Raw genomic sequence first — 25627 nt, forward strand, 5'->3', positions numbered from 1 at the left:
CTCTCCACGGAGGGCTCTGCCTGTCACATCTTCCCAGCATTGGTTGCTGTATCCTGCATCCCTCTTCCTCTTCCCTTTTTTGGGTTTCAACCAGTAATCTTGAATATAAAGAAAGATTAGACAGGAAGATACAGAAAGTCAAGTCCTTTCCTAGATACCAAACAGTTTAGCCTTAAAAAAAAACCTTGAAAATATCCTGGAAAATAAAAAGTCCATCTAAATCCTGTACCTCTGAGTCAAATCATGAGTCTCCCTGGTCTGCTCCAACAGCTCTCATTCTGGTGCACGAGCTCTAAGTTATGGGGAGATCACACTCACACTTAGTCATGGCAGATTGTGCACAAGAGTAAGGAAAGAAAGAAAATGCTCACCCAGGTATCGTGAGCCTTCTTCTCATGCAGGATGATCTGGAAAAGACAACACATCAACAAGCACTTGTTTAGGGATTCTGAGCCCTTTATAACCACCTGCATTAGGTGCAGGGAATTCTGCGACTGATGGGCTGATGGGCAGATGAGGCTACCTGGTGTCTGAACAACTTAGTGCCCTGCCTGCTGTAGCTTTTGTTCCATTTCTTCCATTCTTTGCCTATGAATTAGTTGTTTCATCAGTTCAAGCACAATAGTGAATATCGGTATAAATAATGTACACACCTTCCCATTACCCTAATAGCCCTATCCCAGTGGACTTTATCCTTGTATAAAAACACCTTTCCCATGATTAAAGGGTACAATAAGATCAGGGATTTCCACCTCACTTCCTTGTCTAACATTTCATGCCTGGATTCTGAGTTGATTGGTTGTAATGCCCTCAGCTGCTCTCAATCTGTCCCTGGGTGATTCTGCTGTTAGGATCTTCCATCCTAAAACTCTTCTCTTCCTTTCCATATGTCCTTAGGATATTTCCCAATGCTTAACAATGGCACAATCATTTTTATGGGTTGTGATTCATCTGATATCAGTTGCTTTCCTAAGGAATTAGGATAATTTATACCACTCCTCTCCCCACCAAATATTTTCATGAACCAGTTTATCAACTGTTGGGCCAGCATTGGGAGCAGGAAATGTTAACTAAACTTTTTTTTTAATTTGTAAACTTAAAATTTTTAATGAGATTTTTCAGTATACATGCCTTCTGCCCATTTATTTTTGTTACAATGCTAACCAGGTCTAAACAATGCAGAAAAGATTAAAAACCCTAAAAAGCCCACAGGATATCCATGAGCCACTGGTGCTCAGTTGCTGAACTCACATGTATTGCTGTGCTTCCTCTACAGCCAAATTTGCTGTGTCCTCTGCAGCTGACAGCTGCCTCTCCCATTTCTGCTGCTCATGCTCTTTGGGTCCCAGCTTTCTGACATGGGGAAGAAATATATAACATTTGCCAGTTTCCCAGGTGAAATTCTGCTTTTTTTCCCTGCCAGCAGTCTAAGGTCTAGATTCAAATGTCCCCTCCCTTCTTCAGCATGAACCCATGAATATACAAACACAATCAGGGGGAAGAATCCAAACCTTCTGTTGAGAGAAAATGAAAACTCAGTCTTGGGCCCCTGGCTAGTTGCCTACATCTTTGAGCTTCACATCCTAGCTCTGCACTCCTATTCATTAATACAGAGAATGAAAAAGACCTAAAAAGCCCATAAGAGACACACCCTGTGCCTGCCTGGGGCAAGTCTCTTGGGTGAAAGCCCGTTTTATTTCAATGTAGAGAACCAGGACTGACCACCTCTTCAGAAGCTGACACAGGAGCGTGACTCAGGTGGCTCCTCTGATTTCTCCTGGGAAGAGCTGGTTCTCAGTCCAAGGCTCAGGGCACCCCAGACACAGCTGCTGGAGGAGAGTGCAGTTAACCCCTGGGAGGTCCACAGCTCAGACATGGGGCTCCTGCCGCCTCCCCCAAGGGTTCATAGTCGAGGGGGAAAGGAGATCTCCTGAGTTGAAATGTGCTCTGGATTCAAAAGGTATTCAACTCAGGTTGAATTAACTTGAATGTAAAAGTGTGGAAATGGACAGAGTTAATGGTAACACATTACAGTGAGTAGCAGCTGGTTTATAAATGGGATTGTGGTTGAAAAGGCTAATCTAGGGATGTACAAGCAACTGAAAGAAAGAGAATAATCTAGGGACTGAATAACAGTGAACCCAGAGGGAAATGGACTTTGGCCCAGTGGTTAGGGCGTCCGTCTACCATATGGGAGGTCCGCAGTTCAAACCCCGGGCCTCCTTGACCCGTGTGGAGCTGGCCATGCGCAGTGCTGATGCGCGCAAGGAGTGCCCTGCCACGCAAGGGAGTCCCCACGTGGGGGAGCCCCACGCGCAAGGAGTGCGCCCGTGAGGAAAACCGCCCAGCGTGAAAAGAAAGAGCAGCCTGCCCAGGAATGGCGCCGCCCACACTTCCTGTGCTGCTGATGACAACAGAAGCGGACAAAGAAACAAAATGCAACAAATAGACACCAAGAACAGACAACCAGGGAAGGGGGGGATATTAAATAAATAAATAAATCTTAAAAAAAAACCCAAAACAGTGAACCCAGAGATGGATGAGAATTGTGTTTAATAGTAAAAATGCAAGAATGTGCTTCTCTTGAACTGAAATGAATATATGTTACTATTGCATGGTGGTGGAAATGTGGAGAAGTCTAGGAAAAATACAACTGGTGTGACCTATGGACAGTACTTAACAGCAATACTGTAATATTCTTGCATCAATGCCAAAGATGTACTGTGTTGATACTGTGGGGCAGGGTAATGGAAAAAGTATGCCAAACGTGTGCTATGGACCATGGTTGGTGGTAATAGTCTGATGATATCTCACAATCTGTAACAAATGTTCCACCACATTGTGGTGTGCTGGTGGAAGGGTGTTGTGTGGAAATTCTACCCACGTGCATGATTGCTTTATAAGTTCATAACTTCTGTAATTAAATTATATATATTTTTAAGAAGCTAAACAAAGAGCTCTGTGAATCAGGACAGTTACACCCTAGAGAGAAAGCAAGGCTTATGCATTCATTTCCAGCTACCCCGGCAATGCTCCAGCAAATATTCTCTGCAGGGGCTACAAGGTAATGTGGACCATGTGAAGTTGGAAGGTACAGAGGGGCTAAAGGGGCTCACAGGGTCATGCCTGTAAGGTACCAGTGAGGACAGAGCAATCCCCGCTGGGGCTTGGGAAGGGATGGCACAGTGCCTGAGTCTTGAGGGGAGATCAGGGAGAGTTTGCTTCTGGCCATGGATCAGTGGATCTGAAGCCCCTGCTCTCCCCCCTCCTAGAACAACAAGAATCATGAAGTGTGAAGTATGCAAGTGAGTGCACCACGGAACTAAGAAGGCAACAAAGAATCATGAAGGCAAGACCCAGGCAGAGAAAGAAACCCAGGAATAAGGTCAGCCTGACACTTGGAGCTCTGTCCCCTTGGCTTACTGGTGAATTCAAGAAGACACAACCAAGATAAACAGTTTCCACGTGTGTGTGTGCTATGAGGAAGAAGGGTGGAGCACAGGGTCTGCCACTGAGGTCACACCTAATAAAACCCCTGGCTGTTTGGGGGCCTGAAATCTACATGTGGAGTCATGGTAGGCAGGAAATCCATTGGCTGTTGTAGGGTTAAACCTTTGTGAATGATCTCCATTGACACAATTAAGAGGCTCTAGGACTGCTAGTGTGCCATATCAGCTACAAGAAATAAACTCCACTCTTTTCTTGAGTAAGATAATACCTTCCTAGGCTTCTGCTTCACTGGATTTTTAACTCAGTGTCTGGCACTCAGTAAAAAATGACCAGACAATGGACAGGACAAGGCACTGTGATGTGACAGAAAGTAAAATACAAGAGAAGCCTGCCTACTCAGAGGGATCCAGATAAAAAAGTCATCACACAAACTTTAATTGTCTCTATGTTTGAGAAATTACAAATCAAGATTATGAATTCTGTCAGGGAATGAAAAATGAAGTAACTGGAATTAAGAACTCAATGGAGGGTTTTAGCAGCAGAATTGACCACACTGGAGGCAGATATAGGATCCTGGAAGGTTGGTCCTGTGCTTGGTGTCTGATTTGGACCACACATATTCAGAGGTTACTTTAGATATAAAACTATGAGTTGCCAGATTCTTATCTGCCAATTTGTGCACCATCTTTCTCCAGAAAAGTCTTGAGAAGAAAGATCGGATTGGGAAGGAGGTTGTCGGGTGCAAAGAATGTAAGCAGACATTTTTGCTGTAGAGGAAACAGCAGATGCAAAGGCACAAAGGCTTCTGGTGACCTGAGGAAGTGGGGCAGATTGGCTGCAGTTCATTGCTCCTGGGAGGGAGTTTCAGGAGAAGTGCTGGGGTGGCACCTGAGACCAGCTGAGGGGGTGCAACCTGTGCCCAGCTGAGGAGCTGGGACTGACCGTGCAGTACAAGGAGCATTCTCCATAGACTCTATCAAGGAATGACACATTTAGGGGGAAGGATGGATTGAGGTTTGGAAGAAGTGAGAAGGACAGGAAATTGGACACAAAGCACTTAGGAGAGTGGGACAAGAAAGACAATGAGGTAAGGACACAGCGTTGGGAGAGAGTAGGGTAGCCACAACACAGCAGATGAAATGGACTGGTTGCTGGAGGAGCTGAATCCATTCCCTGAAGGAAAACAAGCGTCCTTTAGGTAATTATTGGTGGCAGAGATTAGTTCCTAAAAACAAATACTGCAATGAGACATATGTTTATCAAGAAGGCCAGACATTAAGCACAAACCAAAAAATTTTTGGGTAGAGAAAAAAAGCAACTGCTTGATGAGCAGAGAAAGAGAGACAAAGTGAGTTGTCTGATTTTGGTGTTCAATGGCATCATGCAGTAGGGGCCTGAGCAGTGATTAAATACTAAACTGCTGAGAGATGGCTATATGCCCAAAAGATACAAAGAATCTTAGTAGAGACAAACAGCAATGAAAACAGAAAGTCCAATTGCAAAGAAATTATTTTGTGGATTGAGAAGTCAAAATACACTATAAAGTTGTATATGGTAAAAATTACCTAACTCCACAAATGCCATGTATATTTCCACAGCCTAATGAATTACCCAAGTATACTCTGCAAAGATGTCTTTGTAAGTTTATAACTTCTACTGGCTCACCTCTGATGTTGTGGAATGTTTGTTCTGTATATTTGCCATCTACTAAATCTGAAACATATGGCTCCACTGATAGCTAAAAAGATTCTCTACAGGGTTTTGAAGATTTTATGCTACTGCAACCAACTCACACCACTCGCTCAAGATTATGGAGAGCCAGGACAGCAAGGGGAAGGTAAATCCCAGTTAGGTAACTTGGTCACAGAGAAAGCAAGGTGAATTAGCTTGGTGGAGCACAGAAAGAGCAAGCATTCCTAAAAGGATAGAGGCAGCAGAGCAGCAGAAACTCATGGTACCTGAATGCCCTTCCTCAAAACAAATTAGAATGAGAATCCCTGATAACAGTTAGGATGGAAAGAAAAGTATAGATTATGGAATCAAAGGAAAAAGAAAGACAATTTTATAGTGTAAATATGGCAAATATATGGCATTGCTTTTCCTCAAAAATAACACAGTTATCTACCCTGGTCCACACATTCCTTCATAGAGCACTGATTGAAGTAGTGAACTCAGGAGTATCTTACATTTGCATGTCCATTTTTTTCTGGTTGTACAGTTCTTGGAGTTATTCTATTTTCATTCTCAGCACTTTGTTTTCCTCATCCAATGCATCTTTCTCAGACTGCAATAAATCACAGTCATCTTCCAGTTCTTTTATAGATTCTGTAAAGGATAGAACATTTGTGCACTGTGGGTGTGGATATGGACTTGTGAACTTGGTTGGGAGACTGAGGAGAGGGGCCTGAATTCAGAAAACAGGAATCCATTCTTTACCTTTCAATGTCAGAGCATTTCTACTAAGTGAGAATTTCTTCTCAAAAAGCAACCCAGCTTCCAGGGCATTGGGTTGCTCAGTTCACTTTGTAATGTTGATAATTCAGGATTTGCCTGAAAGTTGAAAAAGTGATATATGGCACCCAATGTACAAAACAGTCAAAAGCCAGATCATGGCAGCAGTTAGAAACAAAATTTTTACCAAGTCTTGATCCTTACTATTCTGACCTCCCTCCAATTCCAATGGAACTTGCATGCTTTGAATTACATCAATCAGGATTTTGTTCATTCCACTGAGTGTTTTATTGTTATTCCACACAAAGCATATTCAGGGTGGTAATGTTACTTGTTAGTTTTACTTTTATTTTTAGGATGTAATCCAAGATAGAGGTGACATTTTTACTTTAAATTTATTTACTTTATCTGAGGTTTATTTTATTTGTTGACTTGTTCAACATAATTCTTTACTTCATTGATCTATACAAAAATGTGATAAGGTATTCAGAGTTAAAAATATAAATTACAGTGGTATTCATAGTTAGCCCCAAGTGGGTAAGCCCCAATAAAACAAAGAAAATATACACATAGGACACTGGCTTCAGATTTAGATTGTTTATAGAAAATTTTGATCTAAGACACTCTAATGAAAGAAATTATCCAATAATGGAATCAGAAGATGCATGGAGAGAATTCAAGTTGAAACCTGAAAAAATAAAAAATACCTTCTCTTTATAATCGGATACTCTTTTCATGAGTATTTTGTTTTCCCCCATGCAGTACTTCAAAGTCTCAGATATTTTGTCTTCTCAACATAGACCTGCCCATAAGAAAATTAGGAGAAATGAATAAAATGGAAATACCCTAATTATTAGGAGCAAAGGCACATGATCTGGTATCTAGGACAGTACTTAGGATTTCAGACTTCCCTGACTGGTACTGAATTCTCTCATCGACCTAATACATAATGTATTGAGGCCATGGATCTCAAGAAACACTATATCTTAATTGCCTCACATATGATGCACGTATGGAATTCATTATCCCCATTTTGCATCATGCTTATTTCTCCTCATTCTCCTCTGGAATTAATGGCTCCTTCCACTTAACCTTCACAACATCTGGCTTAAATGCCTAGTAGAGACTTAATTTGCCCAGCAATATTTGGAGTCTTCCCTGAGCCTTACATTTCTTGATACACACCAACAGTGTCTTCTTTTTACTTTGTCCATAGAGCTGGGTTGTGCCAGACACCACTCACCCCAAACCTCAGATGATCATTAGTGCTCCCTAGGAATTTCTACGCTAAATCAAACTCCTCTTCTCCCGAGTCCCACAGTGTGTTCCCCCTCTCAGTCTCCTTTCTCAGTTGGTGGTATTGCTATCTACTCCTTCATTCAGATCAACAAGCCATTAATTCTAAATTTTTACAAGTTATCAAGATACCAGGTATCAGAAATCACTGAATCTTCTTCTAACAGCATTAGAACCCACACCAAGCACCAATATTGAGAAAACACTGTGTAGACAACATAAGCTAAAATCTTACCTGGATAAAATCTATGCTCTACCTAAAAGAAAGTAAACAAAATTAAATTTAATGTCAAAACATTTTATTGATAAAAATCTTCTAAATCCTGATAAGACTTCAAAATCATAAGCAAGAGAAATTTTAATATTGGATTGTTTAGAATAATGAATCCTGTATTACTCAGGGTTCTCTAAGGAAACAGAACTGACAGGAGATATCTGTGAGAAAACAGAAAAGCATTTTAAAAACAAATTCTCATTTAAGTGGTAAGTAATACTTCACAATCAGTTTCTGGGGAAGCGAAGTTGGCCCAATGGATAGGGCATCCACCTACCACATGGGAAGTCCAAGGTTCAAACCCAGGTGTTGGGAGCAGTCAATACGAGTATACACTGAGTTCAGCAATGCCAGTAACATGGCCGCCAGAGCGGAGCCCACTTCCTTATTCTTCTTCCTCCCCACTCCTTTGTTCTCTGTTTCCCGCCACTGCCCAGGCTGATAAGGCAGTACGCAGGTGCAAGGCGCGAAACTGAAGTCTGCCTTCCTCCCCAGCAACAGCGACAGCCAATCCCTAGCCTCCACCTCCTCACCCACCACCCCTCCCCTTCCCAAGAGTATATATGCTTTATTCCCTCAATAAAATTTGGCAGCTTGATCCTCACCCTGTCTCGCTGTCATTCCTCGCATCTCCTGTCTCACCATTCTCCTCCATGCAGCCACGAGCCCCCATTCCTTGCCCCGCTGGCCAGAACTGAACACCCAGGGCCTCCTGACCTTGTGGCCCATGCACAGTGCTGATGCATGCAAGGAGTGCTGTGCAACACAGGGGTGTCCCCACATAGGGGAGTCCCATGTAAAAGGAGTGCACCCCATAAGGAGAGCTGCCCAGAGCAAAAAAAAGTTGCAGACTGCCCAGGAGTGGTGCCACACAAATAGAGAGCTGATGCAGCAAGATGATGCAATAGAATGTGACACAGATTCTGTGTGCCACAGACAAGAATACAAGTGAACATAGAAGAGCACACAGAGAATGGACACAGAGCAGACAACTGGGGTGGGGAGAGAAATAAATAAAAAATAATTTTAAAAATCAATTTCTGATACAAGCACTAAGGCAAATACCTTATTTTGGAATTAAAGTCTGTCTACACCTTTCTTAAACATGTACAAATCTATTTGTTTTTAATAACAGGAATTACAGACATTTTTATAATAAATATGATATGATATGGTTAGCCTCAAATCATTTATTTGTCAATTCCTAAATGGAAACACAAGTTTCAGATTCAGGAATTGTTTTAGAAACCCATAAGCGGGGGAGGTGGGGCAAGATGGTGTCCAAGTGAGTGCACCTCATAATCTCTCCTGCAGAGAAGTGGCTGAGCAGGGTCAGAGTCCTTCTGGACTGGGCTGTTTTGGGTGTTCACAGGGCAGGAGGTGTTTGGACATCAATTTGGTGAGACGGTGACAGAGGAGGTTCTTGCAAGAGGTAGAATTTTGGGTCTCTTGCATAGAGGTCAGAGATTGTGGGTGGGACCCTTCCCCCTGGGGCTGGTGGCCTGGCTGCAGTGATTCCTGAAGGCTTTGTTGTGCTGGGTTGTTCCCAAGCCCAGAGCGGACATTTTGGGGGCTTGCAGGGTGGGATGTTGATTTGCTGAGACAGTGATGGAGGAGATCCTTGCAAGAGGTGGAATTTTGGGTTTCTGACATGGAGGTCAGAGGTTGTGATTGGAGCCCCTCCCCCTCAGGCTGGCAGCTCAGGCACAGAGATCCCTGAAATCTCTGTTGTGCTGTGGGTGTTCCCAAACCCTAAACAGGCTGTTTCGGGGGCTTGCAGGGCAGGAGATGTCTGGATGTCGATTTGGTGAGACAGTGACAGAAGAGATTCTTATGAGAGGTGAAATTTTGGGTCTCTGACATGGAGGTCAGAAGTTGTGGGTGGAATCCCTCCCCCTAGGGCTGGCAGCCCTGGCTGCTGTGATCCCTGAAAACATTGTTCCCAGGCCCCATGTTAACCAGATGCATGGTTCCCAGGTCTATGTCCCTTAAACCCTAGTGGCCCATGTTCCAGAGACTCACACACCTTGAGTCTGCAATATCATTGACTTCCCATCCCCGAATCCACTGTGCCCTGAGGTCCATCTGAGGTCCTGGATTACCCAAGCCCTCCATGTTTTGTGTTGTTGTTGTTTTTTTCTCTCTCCTTGAACTTGGAGTGTACCAGCTGACTTGGGGAGAGTCTGGGAAGAAAGGAGAGGCAAATCTGCTGAGAAAGCCCAATTTACCTAAACGTCCTGGGATAGGAAACTTGGTCTGGGAGAAGGTGGAGTCAGAAAATCAATTAGACCTCCCATAGCACACCTAAAGGGGAGGGGACTATAGGTGCTATCAAAGCTTCCAATAGCACATTTGGGGTTTCCAGTGAGGTGTAGGTGCTCTCATGCTGGAAATAAAGAGTCATAGTCTTCTGTGTTGAGTTGGTTCAACAAGTACCTACTTGAATCTCCTACTGGACCTCTTAGGTAGCTTTCCTGCTGCCCTGGGAGAGAGAGAAGTGAGGAAAGGAGAAAGGGGGAAGGTCAGATCCCTAATTGTTTTAACTGCAAAGAGGATTCCTAACTTGAAACGTTGGTTCCTTTTTGCTAATATTGCATTGTCTCCTGGTCTCCCATCTTTTCTCCCATTTTATCCCTGAGGTCCTTTTTCATTTATTTAGTCTTTTTCTCTTTTTCTTTTTCTTGCTTGTTTCCCCCCTTTTCTTTGCCCCTCTTTTCTCTTCTCTTTTTTTCCTTTTCTCTCTTTTTCTTCTTTTTATTTTATTTTTTTTATATAATAGGTGCTGCAGGGAATGCTTCACATTTACTGTCTTCCCTCATCCTCCATTTCTTCTTTTCTGTGTGTATTGATTTTGGACACCTACACTATCCTCTTTTCCCTACATCTTTCTATCCTCCATCATCTACTGTTTCTCTTACATTCCACCTCACTTTCTTTGGTCCCCAAATTGTCTTTTTATTTCTAATACCTTTGTTCTGTTTTCTGTCTTTTATCCACTCTTGATATTGTCATTCTTTTCTCTTTTGCTCTCTCATGAAAACACTGGCCTTTTAATTCATACTATATTTTTCCCCCATATTAAGTTGTCCATCCAATTATAGGTACTCTACTTACTGATATAACTCTACATAACTTACATGAGTCTAATATCCATTCTTCTAGATCTCACATTGTGGCTCTGTTAACATTTATTAACAATACTATTTTATACATTTTCTTTTCTTATTCATTTTGCTTTCCCTGGCCCTAATATTTTCCTTCAAAGTGAACTTAGCCAGCAACAAGAAAATAGAGTAAGAAGAACAAAGTGACAAAGAGAAGGCACAACACTTATGCATGAACAACTAAATAATCCCCAAGACTAGACAAAGAAGCTAAGGAACTGATTAAACCTGTCAAGATAAAATGATGACCAGACAGCAACAAAAAACTACAAACCAAACCAATAATCAGGAAAACATGGCCGAATCCAATGAACAAACTAAAAACCAGGAACAGGAGCAGAACATTGGACAAGTAATTATAACTCTCAAAACATATATTAGAGACCAACTTAATGGAGTAAAGGAAGAGATTAACAATATAAAGAAAACACTTGGAGAGAATACAGAAGAAATTGCAGTCATATACACAAATGATAACAGATATGATAGTGATGAACACCACAGTTCACGAAATCAAAAATACACTCTCAGCAAATAGCAGCAGATTAGAAGAAGCAGAGGAGAGAATTAGTGACATGGAAGACTGTACATCTGAAATCAAACAGATAGTAGAACTGATTGATAAAAAGATAAGAAAAAAAATCCAACTGGGACTTAGGGATCTGAATGACAATGCAAAGTGCACAAACATATGTATTATAGGCATCCCAGATGGAAAAGAGAAGGGAAAGGGGGCAGAAGGTGTGTTGGGGGAAATAATGGCTGAAAACTTTCCAAATCTACTGAGAGCGATGGATGTGCATGTCCAGGAAGCACAATGCACTCCAAACACCATAAATCCCAACAGGCCCACCCCAAGACATATACTTGTCAAATTATCCAATGCTCAAGACAAAGAGAAAATTCTAAAAGCAGCAAGAGAAAAAAGAACCATCACATACAAGGGAAGCTCCATAAGATTAAGTGCTGATTTCTCATCTGAAACCATGGAGGCAAGAAGGCAGTTGTATGATATATTCAAGGTACTAAAAGAAAAAAATTTCCAACCAAGAATACTCTACACAGTTAAACTAGCATTCAAAAATGATGGAGAGTTCAAAATATTCACAGATAAACAGAAATTAAAAGAGTATGCCAAAAAGAACCCTGCCCTTCAAGAAATACTAAAGGGAGTTCTGCAGGAAGAAAGAAAAAAACAGGAGAGGCAGAGTTGGAGAGTGTAAGAGCAACAAAAAAGACAAAAAGAAAAGGAAACAAACAAAATATGACAAAATATAACAACCACAAGTCCAAAGGAAATATGGTTAACATCAATAATTCCTTGAAAGTAATAACACGGTAAGTCAATGGATTAAACTCACCTGTCAAATAATTCAGACTGGAAGATTGGATAAGGAAATATGACCCATCTATATGCTGTCTACAAGAAACACATCTTAGACCCAGGGATTCAAAGAGGTTGAAAGTGAATGGCTGGGAAACAATCTTAAAAGCAAACAATAACCAAAAAAGGCAGGAGTACTATATTAATATCAGACAAAATAGATTTTAAATGCAAAACAATTGTGAGAGACAAAGATGGATACTACAATTAGTGAAACAGATAATCTTTCAAGAAGAATGAACAATCTTAAATATTTATGCTCCTAACAAGGGTGCCTCCAAATACATGAGGCAAACACTGGAAAAACTAAGTGAAAGAATAGATGCCTCTACAATTATAGTGTGACACTTTAATACACCACTATCAACTTTGGACAGAACATCTCAAAAGAGAATCAATAAAGAAACAAAAATTTTGAACAGTATATTAGAGGAGCTGGATCTAATAGACATATACAGATCATTACACCCAAATATAGCAGGATATACATTTTTCTCAAGTGCACATGGATCATTCTCCAAGATAGACCATATGCTAGGTCACAAAGAAAGGCTCAATGAATTCAGAAAGATCAAAACCATACAAATAATATCTCTGACCACAGTGGAGTGGAGCTGCAAATCTGAAAGGGCCAGAGGCCCAGATTTCACACCGAGATATGGAAATTAAACAGCACACTCTTAGAAAAACAGTGGGCCAAAAAGGAAATCTCAAAATAAATAAAAAACTACCTTGAAACTAATGAAAATGATAACACAACATACGAAAACTTATGGGATGCAGCAAAAGAAGTACTGAGAGGGAAATTTATAACCAAAAATTCATACATCAAAAAAGAAGAGCAAAAATTGAAGAGCTAACTGCACATTTGGAGGAATTAGTGAAAAAACAACAAAGTAACCCCACAGGAAGAAGAAAGAAAGAAAGAACAAAGATAAGAGCAGAATTAAATGAAATAGAAAATACGAAAGCACTTGAAAAGATGAACAAAACCAAGAGCTAATTCTTTGAGAAGATCAATGAAATTGACAAGCCCTTATCTAGACTAACAAAGAAAAAAAGAGAGAAGATGCAAATACACTAAATAAGAAATGAGAAAGGAGATATCACCACTGAACCCACAGAAATAAAGACTATCATAAGAGGATAATTTGAAAAACTATATTCCAACTAAAATGACAATTCAGAGGAAATGGACAAATTTCTAGAAACACATAAGGAGCCTATATTGATGAAAGAAGAAATTGATGATCTCAACAAACCAGTCACAAGGAAAGAGATAGAATCAGTCATTAAAAACTTCCCAATTAAGAAGAGCCCAGGGCCAGATGGCTTCACAGATGAATTCTACAAAACATTCCAGAAAGAACTAACACCAATCTTGCTGAAACTCTTTAAAAAAGAGCTAAAATTGGAGAACAAATTGCTCACTTGGAGGAATTAGTAAAAAAAAAAATAACAAACTAACCAAAAGAAAAAAGAAAGAAATAACAAATATCAGAGCAGATTTAAATGAAATAGAAAAAAACTTGAAACAATAAACAAAACCAAGAGCTGGTTCTTTGAGAAGATCAATAAAGACTATCATAAGAGGATACCTTGAAAATCTATATTCCAACAAGGACACTTTATTTTTTTTTTTTGACTTTGTAATAATATTACATTAAAAATATATATGTGAGGTCCCATTCAACCCCATCCCCCCACCCCCCCTCTCCCCCCCCCAACAACACTCGTTCCCATCATCATGACACATCCATTGGATTTGGTAAGTACATCTTTGGGCACCTCTGCACCTCATATACATTGGTTCACATCATAGCCCATACTCTCCTCCATTCCATCCAGTGGGCCCTGTGAGGATTTACAATGTCCGGTGATTGCCTCTGAAGTACCATCCAGGGCAGCTCCATGTCCCAAAGACACCTCCACCTCTCATCTCTTCCTGACTTTCCCCATACCCTTCGTCCACTATGTCCACTTTTCCCATTCCAATGCCACCTCTTCTATGTGGACATTGGATTGGTTGTGTCCATTGCACCTCTATGTCAAGAGGAGGGTCAGATTCCACCTGGATGCTGGATGCAATCCTCCCATTTTCAGTTGTAATCTTTAGAGTAAACGGACAAATTCCTAGAAACACAGAAGCACCTACATTGACAAAAGAGGAAATTGAAAATCTCAACAAACCAATCAAAAGTAAAGATATAAAATCAATCATTAAAAACCTCCCAACTAAGAGTCCTGGGGCAGATGGCTTCACAGGTGAATTATACCAAATGTTCCGGAAAGAACTAACACCAATCTTGTTTAAACTCTTCCAAAAAATCAAAACAGAAGGAACATTGCCTAACTCACTGTATGATGTCAACGTTACTCTAGTACAAAAGCCAAAGACACCACAAGAAAGGAAAATTACATACCAATTTCTCTAATGAACCTAGACACAAAACTCCTCAACAAAATACTTGCTAACCATATTCAGCAACACATTAAATGAATTATATACCATGACCAAGTGAGATTCATTCTGGGTATGCAAGGATGTATCAACATAAGAAAATCAATCAATGTAATACACCATATAAACACACTGAAGGAAAAAAATCACATGATTATATCTATAGATGCAGAAAAAGCATTTGACAAAATACAGCACCATTTCTTGATAACAACACTCCAAAATATTTGGAATACAGGAAATTTTCTGAACATGATAAAGAGTATATATGAAAAACCCACAGCCAACATCATTTTCAATGGTGAAATCCTAAAATCTTTTGCTCTATGATCAGGAACATGACAAGGATGCCCACTATCACCTCTTCTATTTAACATTGTCTTAGAAGTACTTGCTTGAGCACTGAGGCAAGAACCAGATAAAATGGCATTCGAATTGGAAAGGAAGAAGTCAAAATTTCATCATCTGCAGATGACATGATCCTATACATAGAAAATCCTGAGAGGTCTACAACAAAGCTTCTAGAACTCATAAATGAATTTAGTAAAGTTGCAGGTAATAAGATCAATGTGCAAAAATCAGTAGCATTTCTGTACAGCAATAATGAGCAAGCTCAGGAGGAAATCAAGAAACAAATACCATTTACAATAGTAAATAAAAAATCAAATACCTAGGAATAAATTTAACTAAAGATATAAAAAACTTATCCACAGAGAACTACACAACACTTTTCAAGGAAATCAAAGAAGACCTAAATAAATGGAAGAATATTCCCTGTTCATGGATAGGAAGACTAAATATTAGTAAGATGTCTATCCTACCAAAACTGATCTACACATTCAATGCAATCCCAATAAAAATCAACACAGCATTCATTAATGAACTAGAGAAACTAGCTATGATATTTATTTGGAAAGGAAAGAGGCCCCAAATAGTCAAAGACATATTGAAATAGAAAAATGAAATTGGAGGAATCACACTACTGACTTCAAAACATACTACAAAGCTACAGTAGTGAAAACAGCAAGTTATTGGCACAAGAGGAGACACACAGACCCATGGAACCGAATTGAGAGTTCTGATATAGATCCTCATATATATAGTCGTATAATATTCAATAAAGCCACCAAACCCTCTCAACTGGGAGAGAATGGCTTATTCAACAAATGGTGCCTGGAGAACTGGATATCCATATGTAAAAGAATGAAAGAGGATTACCATCTCACACCTTATACAAAAATCAACTCAAGATGGATCAAAGACTTAAATATAAGAGCCAAGACCATAAAGACTTTGGAAAGCAGTGTAGGGAAGCATCTACAAGACCTTGTAATAGGAAATGGCTTCATGAATTTCACACCAAAAGCATGAGCAGCAAAAGAACAAATAGATAAATGGGACTTCCTCAAAATTAAAGCCTTCTGCACCTCAAAGGAGTTTGTCAAGAAAATGAAAAGTGAACCTGCACAATGGGAGAAAATATTTGGTAACCATATATCTGATAGGAGACTTATAACCTGCATATATAAAGAACTCCTGTATCTTGAAAATAAAAAGACAACCCATTTAAAAAATGGGAAAACGATGTAAACAGACACTTCTTCAAAGAAGAAATACAAATGGTTAAAAAGCACATGAAAAAAATGCTCCAAATCTCTAGCTATCAGGGAAATGCAAATCAAAACTACAATGAGATACCATCTTACTCCCATAAGATTGGAAGCTATGAGAAAAGCAGAAGACTACAAGTGCTGGAGAGGATGTGGAGGAATGGGAACACTCATCCACTGCTGGTGGGAATGCAGAAGGATTCAGCCATTCTAGAGGTCAGTTTGGCAGTTTCTCAAAAAACTAGCTATACATTTGCCATATGACCCAGCAATTCCACTGCTGGGTATATACCCAGTAGAACTGAAAACAAGGACACAAACCGATATACGCACACCAATGTTCATAGCAGCATTGTTCACTATTGCCAAAAGTCATCACCCAGTAGAACTGAAAACAAGGACACAAACCGATATACGCACACCAATGTTCATAGCAGCATTGTTCACTATTGCCAAAAGTTGGAATCAACCCCAAGGCCCATCAACAGATGAATGGATAAATGAAATGTGGTATATCCATACAATGGAATGCTACTCAGCTTTAAGAACGAATACATTACAAACACATGTGATAACATGGATGAATCTTGAGAACCTTATGTTGAGTGAAGCAACCCAGGCATTGAAGGACAAATACTACGTGACCTCAATGATATGAAATAAGTAAACCAAGCTTCCTCAGAGAGCTAAAGACTGGATAATAGGCTTAAAGGAAATAGAGGGGTAGAGGAAGGATGCAAGCTGACACCTACATTGGTGAAATCTATGATAAGATAGAGGTAAGTATTTGTACAAGGAAGGGATAAAATTAGGGCATAGTGTTGCCTTTGCTTGGGCTTTTGTGGGCTTGAGGGGGGCTAGGGATGGGAGGATGGGTAATATTGCCCAAGAAATTGGGAGGAAATTTGGGGAACATACGAACATAGGAGATTGTCAGATATTTGGTTGAGAGTTTAATGCTGAGAAATCTTTTTAAAAAATATAATAAGCTTACCTGTTTAAGATGCTTAAAGGGGATAATGATGCAGGACAGGCTCCTAGGGAGTGTGTGAGTGCTCATTTTGCCATAGTGGGTTATATCATTGGATAGAGACCCATATAATGAGAGTGAGGGTATACCCACATCCTGGGGAGGACTGATGTTCTCAAATAGAGGGAATTGTATCTCTCAAGAGAAATGGTGGCTCCCAATGCATTAGGGCAGTTGAGCATGTCAAGCCCTCAACACTGTTGCAGTATCTTTGAGCATAGCCCTTCAAGCAATGAAGATTGACTGTCACTGTGGGCCCTAAGGGGAGGGGGAAAGAGGTATTGAATAGATGGAACCAGTGTAACTGTGTGGGCAATAGAAGTGTTCCACAAGTTTACACAAGGATGGATATAAGACATGTTAAATTACACCAAAAATATATAGGGGCTGATAGGCTAAAATGTAAATCATAGTGTAAAACATAAGATAACTAAAAATTTAGAAAATTGCATAGTCTAAAATATAAACCACAATGTAAACCCAAATATTATCTTGTTTGAAAGCTATTGTCTCAATATCTGTCCATCAGTTTCAGTAAATATAGTATGAATATGTAAAAAGATTATTGCTGTGGAAGGGATGAGGGTTTTATGTTGGATATGTGGGAGTACTGTATATTGTATGTATGAATTACTGTGATCTAAAAAACTTTTGTGAAGATAAGCTTAATATTTAGGGGGAAAAAAAAGAAAAAGAAAGGACATAGACACTGAGGAAAAGATGGAAGTAGTTGCCTTGCCAATTTGCATACAGGGCAACACTTATTGCAGTGATGGAAGGCAAAACATCAAAAACAAAACTTTTGCATTTTTAAATTTTTTGATACCCCAATTAATTTTTACCTTAATTAATATGTATTCTATATCTAACCTTTAAACTCATCAGTATATTCCATTTTACTATTAATGGAACCTGGCAATATATTGGGTTTCACTTTTCAAGAAGTTTTGGATCACAGAGAGGATCAACAATGTCAGGGGAGGAATACTGGTGTGGGATGTTTTTGACAGGGAACACATGGTTGGCAGGGAGTTCTCCAGGGCATATCCAGGGTAGATAAAAATGGATATTTTCATAGTGGTTATAATTAAAAACAACAACTGAGGGAGTGCTGAGTTCCTAGCCAGGGGAGCTCTATCACAGTCCCTAAAGTGACAGCAACAATCCCCCAAGTGCAATGGCAAAGACCAAAAAAAAGGAAGGCCGAACAATGAGCCCTTGATACTAATGACTATGCTTGTGAGCCTGTGCACCTGAAATAAGAACAAGGCCTAGAGCTGCAGGGTGCCTAAGAATTACCTCCTGAGAGCCTCTGTGTTGCTCAAATGTAGCCAGTCTTGAAGCCAAACTCAGCATGTAAATGGGTTGCCATCCTCAGCATGGATCATGACTCCCAGGGATGAGCCTCCCTGGCACTGAGGGATTACTACCAAGTACCAGCTGATGATGTAACTAGAAAATGACCTTGAATAAAAGGGTTAACTCAGGCCAGCAGAATATCTCAGTCTACATATAATACCAGGAGTTAAAAATGCTTTTTGACCTGAGTAAAAGGTGGAAATGGAAAGGACAAATGAGTTTATATGGCTGAGTCTCCAAAAAGAACTGGGAGGTTATCAGAGAGGTTGTCCTTATGCACACCTGATCAGAGTCCCAGAGACAGATAAAGTAGATAAAACCCCAGGTATTGGTTCTTCTGAGGGCTACAGAGACCCACATGTTCTATGGTCATGGCAGATGGAGTTCAGTCCCATGTCAGTTGGCCCTACTTTGGAGATTGTGTTTCTATGTGATGGAGCTGGACTCAGATGTGATCTTTGTCCACAAGTCTCTCCTGTTGCTTTTACTGGAACTGTAGTTGTTGCTGGGGTTTAATGTATACCCAGGGGACTTGAATCTCTGGACTGACCATGTGATAGCCAGACCCTGAGCCTCAACAGACTTGCAACTCCTACACTCTGGTTTATTGGACTTACCCCACTCAGCTAACATGGAGGTGAAGAAGGTCAACCACCACACCAGAGAGCCAAGAGTGCCTACAACTGAAAGCAGGAAGATTGCATCCAGCATCAGGTGGAATCTAAGACCCCTCTTGACATAGATGTGGAGGGGACACAACCATTCTGAGGTTCACAGGATGGAGGAATAGCATATGGATTAGAGTGGACTTACTGATATTCTATTCATGAACTCTTGTGATTAGTAATAGAAGAAAATGTGGCATTAGTGTGGAGAAAGTGGCCATGGTGGCTGCTTGTGGTAGGGAGTGAGAGGAAGAGATGTGATGTGGGGGCATTTTTGGGACTTGGAGTTGTCCTGGGTGGTGCTGCAGGGAGAGTTACCAGACATTGTATGTCCTACCATGGCCCACTGGGTGGACTGTGGGAAAGTTTGGGCTATGATGTGGACCATTGACCATGAGTTGCAGCGGTGCTCAGAGATGTGTTCACCAAGTGCAATGCATGTCTCATGATGATGGAGGAGGTGGTTTTTTTGGGGGGAGGAGTGGGGTGAGGGGGGTGGGGGGTGTATGGGGACCCCATATTTTTTTAATGTAACATTAAAAAAATAAAAGAGACCAAAAGAAAAAAGAAAAAACCCCATGAGCAAACAAAAGTAGAGGCAAATCTTTGGACTAAGAAACACCTCTTTCAATTACCAGAAAGCACCTTAGATAACTTACGAAGAGTTGGATATTTGTTTGAATTGACAATTTCAATAAGCCAGGCCATATGATTGTCCCATACAAATTCAGAAATGGTCAGATCAGGAGAGTAGGGACTGCTGGACAAAATGCACAAGTAACAACAGAAATGCTAGGTGATGTCTCCTGTAGAGGGCAGAATGTTCTTCAAAACCCCCATCATTTCCAAACAACACCACTGAATTACGGTATAATCAAATCTAGGCAGGGACCCATTGAAATACCAGGTGAAGTAGCAGCTCTTTTCCACCTAGAACATATTTCCCCATTCAAATATTGTAAGTGTCAATTAGTTGCTAAGGCCAGCCTGAAAAACTTGTGTAATAATGGAATCTTATTGTAGCATGGAAACACTAGAATGTTAAAGAAAAATGCATCCAGAAAGGTCTGACTTGGAAAATCATGGAATTCATCTGAAGGAAATCCCCAGGGGAAACAAGAGGGAGATTAGGGGATATACAAAAAGTACATGGAAAGAAGATACTTTGGCCTAGAGTCAGAAGTCACTTTAGTACCTAACAGTGAACTATGAATATCAATTAAGTGTGCCTTGGTGATGATCTCAGATGAAGCAGGACTTCAAGTTTCATCCTGCCATATTCATAAAATAATGCTACAAATGTTTTGGTATGTAAAATGAATTCTTACTTCCTCTATGGGTCAAAAACAGATCCTTTTATATGACTAGAGGGATACATTTATAAATATCTATCTCAGGATTTATAAGAACTCTCAAAACTGCAATTAAAGCAAAGAAGAAAAGTTAGTTTCATATTGAATAAAAAGATAAATTTTTAAGGCATTGCATTATCTAATATGAAATTTCTTTCTAGGATGGTTATGAGAATTCAGAGTTCTATGAACAGTAAATGGAAGTGCCTCCCTAATACCTAATATTTCACTTTTGACAGAAAGTTTTTTAAAATTGAAGTGTTCACTTTAAGATTATACAGTTGTCTTGTTTACTGAGTTGTTTACCAGAAATTTAAAACTATATAACCAGGTTAGCTTCAAATTCAAGCATTAATTTGCATTCATACTGGTAATCTAAAATGAAACAAAAGGCCTGTGACTAAAAAAGTCTGGGTTTTTCATGACTTACAGTATACCTACAAGTTAATATACTCACATCTAGAATATTCATCCATAAGAATATAGCAATGAAAATAATTCCCAAGGAGACAGCAATGTTGACAGGCTTCCATGGAAATCCATAAAAACCAGGTCCAGACAGAAAATTGTGTGGTAGGATGTCAACTGGCTGAAATAGCAATACTTGACATAATGAGAACCTCAAAAATTGTACAATGAAAGAGGCACAAAAAACATTCATTGGGAATTTTAATCTGCCTCTAAGAGATAACCAGGTTTCTCAAAAACCTCCAGTGGATTCTACTGCTTCAAGAAAGATGGGAAATTGGTTGCTTTATGTTTTCTGCTTGGCTGATTTTCTTGTTGGAAATTGTGAATTTGGCAGCATTAAGTAGAACACTCTTTCCATGCATTTTACAAGTAAATGTATTAACAGATTGTGTTATATCCATAAATGGAATAAAACTCAGCAATGAAAGTAACAAACTATCAATACACACAACTTCATGGATAGATTTAAAAATGATTGTGCATATAAGAGCCCAGACAAACGAAACAAAACAGTATCTACTCCACATTCCATTTATATAAAATTCTACAAAATGAATTTTAATCTATAATGTCAGATTGTAGATTGAAGGTTGTCCAGGACCTGGTAGGGAAGATGTGTGGATGGACTATTAAGGGTCTGAAGGAAAAAATTGGGGGATGTTGGTATGGTTACTATCTTGGTTATAGAAATGTTTTTATGGATTTGGAAATATGTAAAACCAAACAAATCAAACAGGTGCATTTTAATATACATCACTTGTACATCAATAAAGTAATAGGAAAACAATTATAAAAATTGTAAGAGTTTTTTATTTCTTAACAAAAATATTCAAAGACTTTAAAAAAATTAAATTAGACTTATTAACCTATGAATCCATAAAAAGAAATCAAGAATGTACATTAGTCAAAAAGTCTAGTTTTTCATTGATAAATGAATAAACTGCTTGAAGTAAATCTGTTGGAAAGGCTCTAAAAATATACCTGATTTGTTTAAAAGAATGGGCAAAAGCAACCACAAGCAATTAAAATTCTGTACAGGAAAGTGGCTGTGGCTCAATCAGTTGGGCTCCCATCTACCATATGGGAGGCCCTGGATTTGTTTCCTGGGGCCTCCTTGTGAAGGCAGGCTGGCCTGTGCCTGCAGAGAGCTGATGGCCCGTGCCTGTGGAGAGCCGATGGCCTGTGCCTGTGGAGAGCTGATGGCCCGCGCCTGTGGAGAGCCGATGGCCTGAGCCCATGGAGAGCTGATGGCCTGTGCCCACAGAGAGATGACGGCCTGTGTGACAGCCCACACCCGTGGAGAGCTGATGGCCTGTGCCCATGGAGAGCTGATGGCCTGCGCCCATGGAGAGCTGATGGCCTGCGCCCATGGAGAGATGATGGCCTGCGCCTGTGGAGAGATGATGGCCTGTGTGACAGCCCACACCTGTGGAGAGCTGATGGCCTGCACCATGGCCCGCACCTGCAGAGAGCTGGCACAGCAAGATGACACAACAAACGGAGACAAGCAGACACAGAAGAATGCACAGCAAATGGACACAGAGAGCAGACAGCAAGCAGCAAGAAGGGATAAAAAAATAAATCTTTAAAAATAATTCTGGGGGAAGCGGACTTGGCCCAGTGGTTAGGGCATCCGTCTACCACATGGGAGGTCTGTGGTTCAAATCCCAGGCCTCCTTGACCCGTGTGGAGCTGGCCCATGTGCAGTGCTGATGCGCTCAAGGAGTGCCGTGCCATGCAGGGGTGTCCCTGCATAGGGGACCCCCACGCACAAAGAGTGCGCCTCATAAGGAGAGCCACCTAGCACGAAAGAAAGTGCAGCCTGCCTGAGAATGGCGCCGCCCACATGGAGAGCTAACACAAGGTGACGCAGCAAAAAGAAACACAGATTCCCATACTGCTGACGGCAACAGAAGCAGACAAAGAAGACGCAGCAAATAGACACAGAGAACAGACAGCTGGGATTGGGGTGGGGGAAGGGAAGAGAAATAAATAAATCTTTTAAAAAAAAATTCTGTACAACAGAGAAATGAGAAAATTCTTAGTGGTGAGGAGACACATATATAAATACGTTGCTTCATTGTGTTATGATATACCAATTATATCAATAAATGTATAGATATAACTGATATACCTGATAAATGTGTTGATATAAGTAAGTAGGATGATTACTGTTATCATTGTTATTCCAATGAAAATTAAATGCAGACTGTTGTTAGGTCAACTTTTTTTAAAAGTTGATGTTTTCTTTCAGAATTCAGCTTCTTTCTGAACACAAGACACATAATATCTGAATTGTTAAGTAGATAGAATATCTGAGAAACAGTGCATTATTGTACAGTAGATTATTGTACATTATGAAGTTTGAAGTTAGGTGAATCAAAGCTATTTAAAAACCCAATTCCAGATGACCACAGGAAAGAATTTGCCTTTCTGTTTCACTGTAATATAAGCCTGCACTTACAAGGCACTCGTAAGCCAATAAACAGTAACTATGAACATAGGTAAAATAAATAGGAAATTTCTGGAATGTATAGGTACCACAACAAATGGCAAACATATTGATTTCTCAAAAAGTGAATTGTATAAGAATCTTAGGAGAAAACACATCTACGGTGTAATTCACACTCATCCACACACCAAGTTGTTTCATGCAAATTAAAACCTCTGCTAAAGGTGAATAGAAACTGTGAAAGGACATCATAGTGTTTGTAACTAGCAGTGCCAATAGATGGATATGAGAGTGATTAAAGGGGAAAGTTTAAGAACATGTACTTTTCTAGAGGGAAAGCTTACAAATGTAACATGGGACTGTATAACATAGTGAAACCTCATGTGAAATATGAATATGGGTAATACTGCATGTATGACTTTTTACAAAATATACAAATAAACTAGAGAGACAGAAACAATAACAGCTGTGTACAGTAGGGGAAGCACAGAAAGATTGAAAGATAAGTTTTTTGGTGTGTTTTTTGTTTTTATTATTGGAATAATGAAAATGCTCTAATAATGATTGAAGTATTGAAGTGATGAATGCACAACTACCAAATACTACCAAGTACCACTGATTGTACACTTTGGGTGTATGTTTCAATAAAATTGATTTGTGTTAAAAAAAAACACAACAACTCACCTCTCAGGAGAGAGGAAAAAAACAAACCTCTGAAGTCTATTCACTTTCATCTGGGGTCCTCTCAGCTGGGGCATGTAAAATGTGGAACTTTATAAATATGTGCTGTCTGATTTGTCACTGTCACAAGTGTTCCTGTGACATCTCACAGCTCTCTGGGCACCAGAATCAGTCTCTCTGAAAGGGGCCTCTGAAGTTGTGCTTCTGGGAGTGCCTCAGCCTCCAAGAAATAAGAAAATACTGCATGGTGAAAGCAAAAATACAAAGAGGAATCATTTTGAAAGCTAAGGAAGGTGAATTTGATTTACTTAAGTGTGTGGTAACATGAGAGGGGCCACGGGAAAATTATAATGAAAGAATCTGGAAAGAGGGGAAAAATCAGAGCAATATGAAGAAAGAAGAGATATACATTTTTGTTTCATCTTTGTCGACAAGACCATGGGTCATAGTCAACTTCACATTTATGAACAGGGTGGCATCACAATTCTTAAGATCTCACACATAATCTCATAGAAGTCGAGGCCAACAGTGATGGTCATTATCTTTGTGGCCAGCCACCATGGGATGCTTGGGTTTACCTCTGCAGACCATCCTTGCCAAGGAATTATTCATTTGAAGTGAAAAATCAAGTAGAACGTTGTTTCAAAAGGACAAATTCTGCATAAATGATTCTCAGGATACCTGAGTATTTGCCCTGTAAGGAACACCCCAGAGGCAGGACAATGGACAAGTACCTTCCCTTACAGAGCCTGTGACCTTTTCCAGGAGGGAAGCTGGATAATCAAGTTCCCTGCAGTAGAGAACAAAATAAAATGCCTCCTGGCAACACACACACACACCAAGGAATGTTTTGCACAAGATGAAGATGCCTTCTGGATGGTCCTGAAGGCCATGCTTCCCCAAATGGTTAGGATGGCTGTCAGGATCTGTGCAGGTGGACATAGTTGTCAGCAAGGGTGGAGGTGGGAAGCACATGAGATGCGCAAGGATGAGGGAGAGAGCATCTGCTCTATGAAAAGGGCAGCCTACGAGCAAGGAAATCTCTATCTTCATTGATTTGGTTGGCTCTGCAGAAACAGTTCTTTGAGTGGGGCGGCTCAGGCCATTCTGCCCAGCTGCACTGCTGTCCCTGACCAGTGGGACTTTCCAGATCCCTTCCTTGGAGTCTGGGGCATGAGGATCCAAAGGGCCCTGCTTCTCCCTAGGGGGGGTTTTCCTGTGTCCCTACTTGCTTGACAGTTTTGTTTTGGTTGGGGAGGGTGGAGGATGCTGGCTTTTAGTAAGAGTGAAGACTTGCAGCGCTGGGATTGGGTATCTCTATGTTTGGGCAATCCTGTGGACTTTCTGCTTTGGGTAAATCAACAGTCTGTCCATGATGCTTTTGACAGAGGGAAGGACAGTAACTCATCTGCCTCTTGGTCAGGACTCACCTGAGCAGGCTGCTGCTGTGCTTCGCGAGCTCCCATCAAGCCAACTGCACACGGAGCCCCGAGGCGTGTCTGTCTCTAGGAGAGTTGGTTTCCAAAC

At 40.4% G+C, this 25627-nt stretch overlaps 1 long non-coding RNA gene across 2 annotated transcripts; it reads right to left on the bottom strand.

Annotated features, from left to right (window-relative positions):
• On the bottom strand, positions 1–25627 carry LOC131274109 (uncharacterized). 2 transcript variants are annotated; one of them, XR_009181315.2, is made up of 7 exons: positions 25531–25627; positions 7433–7454; positions 6609–6703; positions 5637–5775; positions 1252–1353; positions 230–407; positions 1–98 (listed from the first exon to the last, which is right to left on the bottom strand). It is a non-coding gene; the product is annotated as an uncharacterized lncRNA (long non-coding RNA). The 2 variants fall into 2 exon arrangements; XR_009181314.1 differs by having other exon boundaries at positions 29–98; positions 372–407.

This window comes from Dasypus novemcinctus, chromosome 17 (assembly GCF_030445035.2).
Source record: "Dasypus novemcinctus isolate mDasNov1 chromosome 17, mDasNov1.1.hap2, whole genome shotgun sequence".
NCBI classification, from domain to species: Eukaryota; Metazoa; Chordata; class Mammalia; order Cingulata; family Dasypodidae; genus Dasypus; species Dasypus novemcinctus.